A 6,000-nucleotide genomic window follows, 5' to 3' on the forward strand; every position below is an offset into this window, starting at 1 on the left:
CTCCTTTAATATTTAAGCTTGCAGATACGACATTCTTATCATCACGAAAGTGTTGAATGTAAGAAAGTCGTATATTCGCAGATACGACTTTCTTGCATTTAACGGGAAAACAGATATGCAGGATACGACCCTAAATGTATTAATTCATCTAATATTATTTTGTTCTAAGAATATCAGTAAAATTGAAGCGTGTACTAAAATCAACACTTTCATCCTGCACATTATAATAATATGACAATATAAGTGTGCTTTTTCATTTAATGACATAAAATTTGAAAAATATTGTAAGGAACACTTGAGGTTTTGACTTTTAAAACCTACATTTTGGTCAAAAAATGTGCTTGGATAGGTAGTTTTCAACAGATTTACCATATTCGCCTGGCTACAACATTGAATTGCCTGTTGACCTAGTGACGAAAAGTGTTTTCAGGGGAAAATGTTAGCTTTCGTTTGATATAAAGGAAATTCTGATTGGATGAAAGGAACACTTGAGGTTTCGACAAAAAAACAATCAAAGAGGCCCATTTTTCAGCTAGAAGCTCGATGCGATGCACTCAAACGTGTAGTGTAATCAAAGACTGTGTGGAGACAATTCACTGCTTGCTTGAGAGCTCTTGGACAAAAATGTGTGATCGAGGTGGAAACTGTGCGCATGATGGTTTATAAGAGAATCGTTTTTGTATAGAAACCTTTCCATATGTTCCTCTCTCTCTCTCCCTCCCCTTCTTCCTTTCTCTCTCTCTTCCCTTTTTTAGGGATCGCCATGCCAGATGAGTGCTCCACCCCCCTATGGCGACGGCCTTGCACAGGGTTTAAAGTTTAATAGAAATGAGGACCTTCAATTCTCATAGTTTTCTCCAATTCTCATCGCTTTAGAAAGAAATCTCATTTTAAATTTCACGGGTGTTTGTTATAATCGTTAAAAACTCACAAACGCAATATGGGAATAAATTACAATTTTGGGAATAAGCTTTTGTTGTAAATGTATTCTAAAACATAGGATAAAAAGAGGGTGCTAGAATCACGAAATACTTATTTAAAAGGCAATAATAACAATCTCGAATTTCTGTTTATTTAGAAATGATCACACTCTTACCGGAGAAGTTAAGATTGCGCTGTTTAAGAAACATTGTTTACGATTTTAACCAATATCTGTTTAAAGGCACATATTTTCTTTTAAACAATTTGGTTTAACAGATTTAAACAGAAAAGTTTAAGATCCGTTAACTTTTCACAAGTTAAAGCCTTTAAGCAAGTGGGTTAGTTACGGAAAAATCCTAGTTGTTTAAAGGGACATTTACAGATTTTGTGGGCATGGTCAACGGAAATGTTTAGAATGTTAATATTTTGATCTCATGATGTGGCGCAATCAACTTGAAATAACAAATGAAAATTGCAACAATATTTATTTTGACAAAACAGCATGATTTGTGAAAGTTATGAATTTATCATCACTAGGCCTATACTCAAAACTATATATGTGTGTGTGTGTGGGGGGGGGGGGTGGGGGGGGGGTGGGGGGGGGGGGGGGGGGGGGGGGGGGTGGGGGGGGTGGGGGGGGTGGATAAAGTGTTGATGAAAAGAAACTAAAAGAATAGGTTTGGTACGTTTTTCAACCTTCCTATTTATTTTATTATATCTTTTATGTCGCGCCTTTTGTGGATGTAAGGGCTTTGGCTTTGCAACAAAATAAATTTACCCCTTTTCTAGAAACCACCTTTGCAATCAAATTCGAGCCCATTTGTTTGCACTGCTTTATGTAACTTAGCTAATGCTTTCAAAATCAAAAAGAAAAATTGAAATATCTCATTTACTTTTTTAATTATGAATTTTTAAATAAATCCGGCAAAATGCCATTTTGAGCACTTCCGAAGTTACAACCTTTGTTAATTACAATAATTTTGTTTCAAACATAGTGATCCCAAAACAGTTCAATTTGGTTTTAATAAATTAAATTTTATATTGATTATAAGTTCAGATTTCCGGAAATTTTATAAGATTTTCCAAACGGGAAATATACGATATCTCCGGAAGGGAAGGTGGTATGAAAGTCAAACAACCACCAAAATGTGTATTTTACCCACACTATAATTACATGGCAATGACTCAATTTCAGCCAAAAGTGGATGTAAGGGCTTATGCAACAGAGCTCTTCATATCATGATGCAGTCATGTCTACAGTAGAATTCATCTCGACCTTTGCAGGACTTAAACCCCATTAAAAGCTATTAAACCAAGATAACACTCATTGAAGCAGCTCAACTGATTAAATCAGATCTTCTCTGGTTGTGTACAAGTGTCTGTTTTCAATGTGCGACATCGTAATAAAGCTGGTATTACAGCTTCAGTTGGGTAACCGATTATAAAGGAAACGAAAGGAAACAATGGTATGTGTACCATTGTTCACGAAATAACACAAAGACCTGCTTTTTTGTTAACCAGCATTCTTCAAAATGAGCAACATAATGATTGTTGACTTAACACAGTTTGGAAATAATTTCTTCATATTTTTGGTGTTATCTGTCGTTTACATATCCTTCCTAAAACACAAAAGTGCGACCCTCTCCAAACATCTAAATTAGCTAAAAATTTAGGACATGTTACAAAACTTTATTTTCTAGAACCTATTTAGAATAATTTAAATGTAGCTTTTACCGGTTTTTCCTTCAGAAGTGAGCGGCCCGATACCAATATTTTCGGTCAAATCTCCATTCAATTAACACGGGGAGTTGGCTAGCTATGCCTTGCCCTCACTCATATTTTACAAAAGTGCGACCATTTCTGAACATCTAACCTAGCTGTAATTTTAGGTCATGTTAGAGAAATATATTTGCTAGAAGTTTTGGAGAATAAATAAAATATTGGCTGGTTATTTTTCACACAGTGATGTTAACTAGGCAAGTGTCCATTCTCCCAACATACATCATTTGTTGAGGTCACACGTCAATGGTGAGAGCACTGTGTATTGCGTATAGGAAAACGGACAGTAACTGCAGTATGTGCATCCTAGATCTATATTAAAGGCGACTTATTTTGATTATTGTATTGTATTGTATTTGGCTTTATATTTCCCTGGAGTATCGGCGTTATGTTCGCGACCAAAAATATAATAATGGGCAAGGTCATAGTAGGGACATATCATGGTTTATTTTGGATACAAAAATACCATAATTATAGACTCAATTCTCATTCAAGAAAGAAATTAAATATGGAGACATATCAAATAAAGATATTAAGTGAAGAAATCATATTTCGAACGGTCAAAATGAGTTGTTTACATACACCAAGAAACATAAATTACTGTCTGTTCAATTAGATAGATAGAGATAGACAGATTTTATTTGGCAATTCAAAAAACATTATACAATACACCAGAACAGAATAAATGCATTAAAATACACCACACAACATTATTATAAAACAACATACAATGCTAAGGATAGCCCAAGAAAGCCATAAAAGGGCTTATTTCCATTGGGGTCCTTTATATAATAAAACATTAATTGCATAACATGTTATCAAGAATGTTCATTGTCTTGACCAACCAGGAGAATTACCTGAATGGTGATAATGTGGTAATGATAATGGTATTATTGTTTGGCGCCCTCGTCTCGTCGATTTGAAGCTTCAGGATATAATTCCTATGTATTTTCAGTTCATGTCACATTGAATCAAGCAGCGTGCATTACAGTTTGTAAGGGAGATTCCCTGAAAACCTGGTCCCGACTATACTTACTTTATTTGTACTGGCGAACACGTCGTTGTAAACCAAACTTTGATCATTTGGCATCTAAATCGTTTAACTGTGAAAGTTCTGAATATGAGAAAATTCCACCCGAAATTAGCCATTTTCCCATTGAAAACGGTGTAATAAATAATTAGTCGTGTTGAACCTCTAAAGACCATCCGCAAACCATATAATAGGGCTACGTTCAGTGACCGAATATTGTGGTCCATGGTTGAAAAAGCTTAGCTGAAGCCTGCCTGCTCCCTTGGCTGATAGCTATCTAGTATGTTTTCTAGTCGGTTTGTTAATATCCTTGTGTACAGCTTGTACAAGTTTAAGAGGAGACTGATGGGTCTATAATTATTTAGGTCTTGCTTGTCCCCCTTCTTGTGCAGAATAATCATAGTGGCTTCTTTCCACTGTGTTGTCACTCTCCCCTTTTTACATACATATTGTATACAGCTTTGCTAATTCCTTGGTTATGATGTCCTCTCCTTCCTCTTTCCTTTCGTTGGCTACAAAGAAACAATATTGCTCCAAAAACAATCCTATCAAAGTTAAACTATACATTAGCTCCCGATAGCGATCAGGGCCTGAAGAATGAGGAAAATTAATGGGTAAATATAACGGGTGACGGGTTGTTCTTAGGGCTTAAAAAACATCAAGACCGCAGGCCCGGCAGGGCTGAGGCCGGAGACTCCCATGGTGAGGACTTGCAACTAATGGAGTTCCAATATATAATGGCCCCGCAGTGCAAGAAAGCAAGAGCAACTTTAATGTAACGTTGATTAACAGAGGGCGTCAGTATAGTCACCCTAAACTGCTCTATAGTCACTGTTATAGAGACATATGTAAACTGACTATATACGACAGTTCAGTTAGGAGACCAGGTTGCTTTTTAGGGGATCAAAAACAATTGATGTCCAAGGTTCCAACTTTTCTACCCCACCAAATTATTTATGAACACTACCTCAGCAATGATAACAATAATAGTGTAAAAATGGTTCACGAAATGGCATTAAATTTTGGCATAGCTGTATTTTTTGATACAGCAGTATTGATTTATTTCGCCAAGCTTATTAAATATTTAAATTACATTTCTGAAGACAACTCTCCTCAATGGTTGGTGGTGTAGAGGGATGAATGTTTCATAACCCAAGAGTCACGGTTTCGACTCCCAACTCTGCTGGCTAATCCCGATCAAAAATGTTTATTTTTTTCAATCATATATAACAACTTCAATGATTATTTAGCCTATTTGCACTCACTTTTGCACTCAATTTTCTGTGGATGTTCCTTTTAAAAACATTCTCCCTATGGTATACAGCCTGTCTCAAAAAAAGTTGTGCAAGTGAAAAGCGCCCTCTTTGGAAATTAGAAAATACCGTTGTGACATGATGCTTACATCAACGTCACGGGCGTAGTCTTAGCTCTCAAATACCGTTTGTTCTGTTCAATTTGCTTGTTTTAATCTCGAGATATGCTTAGTTAACGACGAAAGGGTAAAATCACAACTGTGCCACTTTTACTAGGGAAGAGAGTTTTGCATGTAAATCAGCGATAGCATCAAGTTTATCAAGAGTTCCTTCGTGAAATCAAAAGAATGCATCAATTACACAATACAAATTTTTTTTACTGCTTTTACTCTTTTATCATGATGCAGGAATAATGATTCTCTTTTTCCACAGAAAATATAAATAAATATTTCACATTCTGCTGTAAAATTAAATACATGTGCACGTCAATGATTTTATCATGGTAAATACTGTTCTCTTAGTCACTCAAGACATGTTAAAAGACACACAAATATTGCACACTAAGGTCCGTATGCACAAAAGAGTTAGAGAGTGTCTAAAGTTAGTCTAACTGAAATCAAGTTCCACCGGGAATGGTCCTTTACTCTTATTTCCTTCCTAGAGTAGCTAGCAAATTCTAAAGATTTTAATGCAACGTTCAAAAATAATTTGCCCCTTTCGTTGTTAAATAAACATATCTCCAGATTGCAATAAGCAAAGTGAACAGAACAAACGTCATTTGAGAGCTAAGACTGCGCCCTTGACGTTGATGTAAGCATAATGTCACAACAGTTTTTTCTAATTGCCAAAGAGGGCGCTTTTCAATTGCACAATTTTTTTTAGACAGGCTGTATATCGGCAGATTGGTACATGAGAGAGTCCTTAAGAAGAAGGAAAAAGATTTCACCAAGCAAAATCGATTGGCATGTTAAAGCCCATATTGTAACATTTGCCGATAAGGACGCCCTCAATATTTGT

Source organism: Amphiura filiformis, chromosome 1, assembly GCF_039555335.1.
Source record: "Amphiura filiformis chromosome 1, Afil_fr2py, whole genome shotgun sequence".
Lineage (NCBI taxonomy): Eukaryota > Metazoa > Echinodermata > Ophiuroidea > Amphilepidida > Amphiuridae > Amphiura > Amphiura filiformis.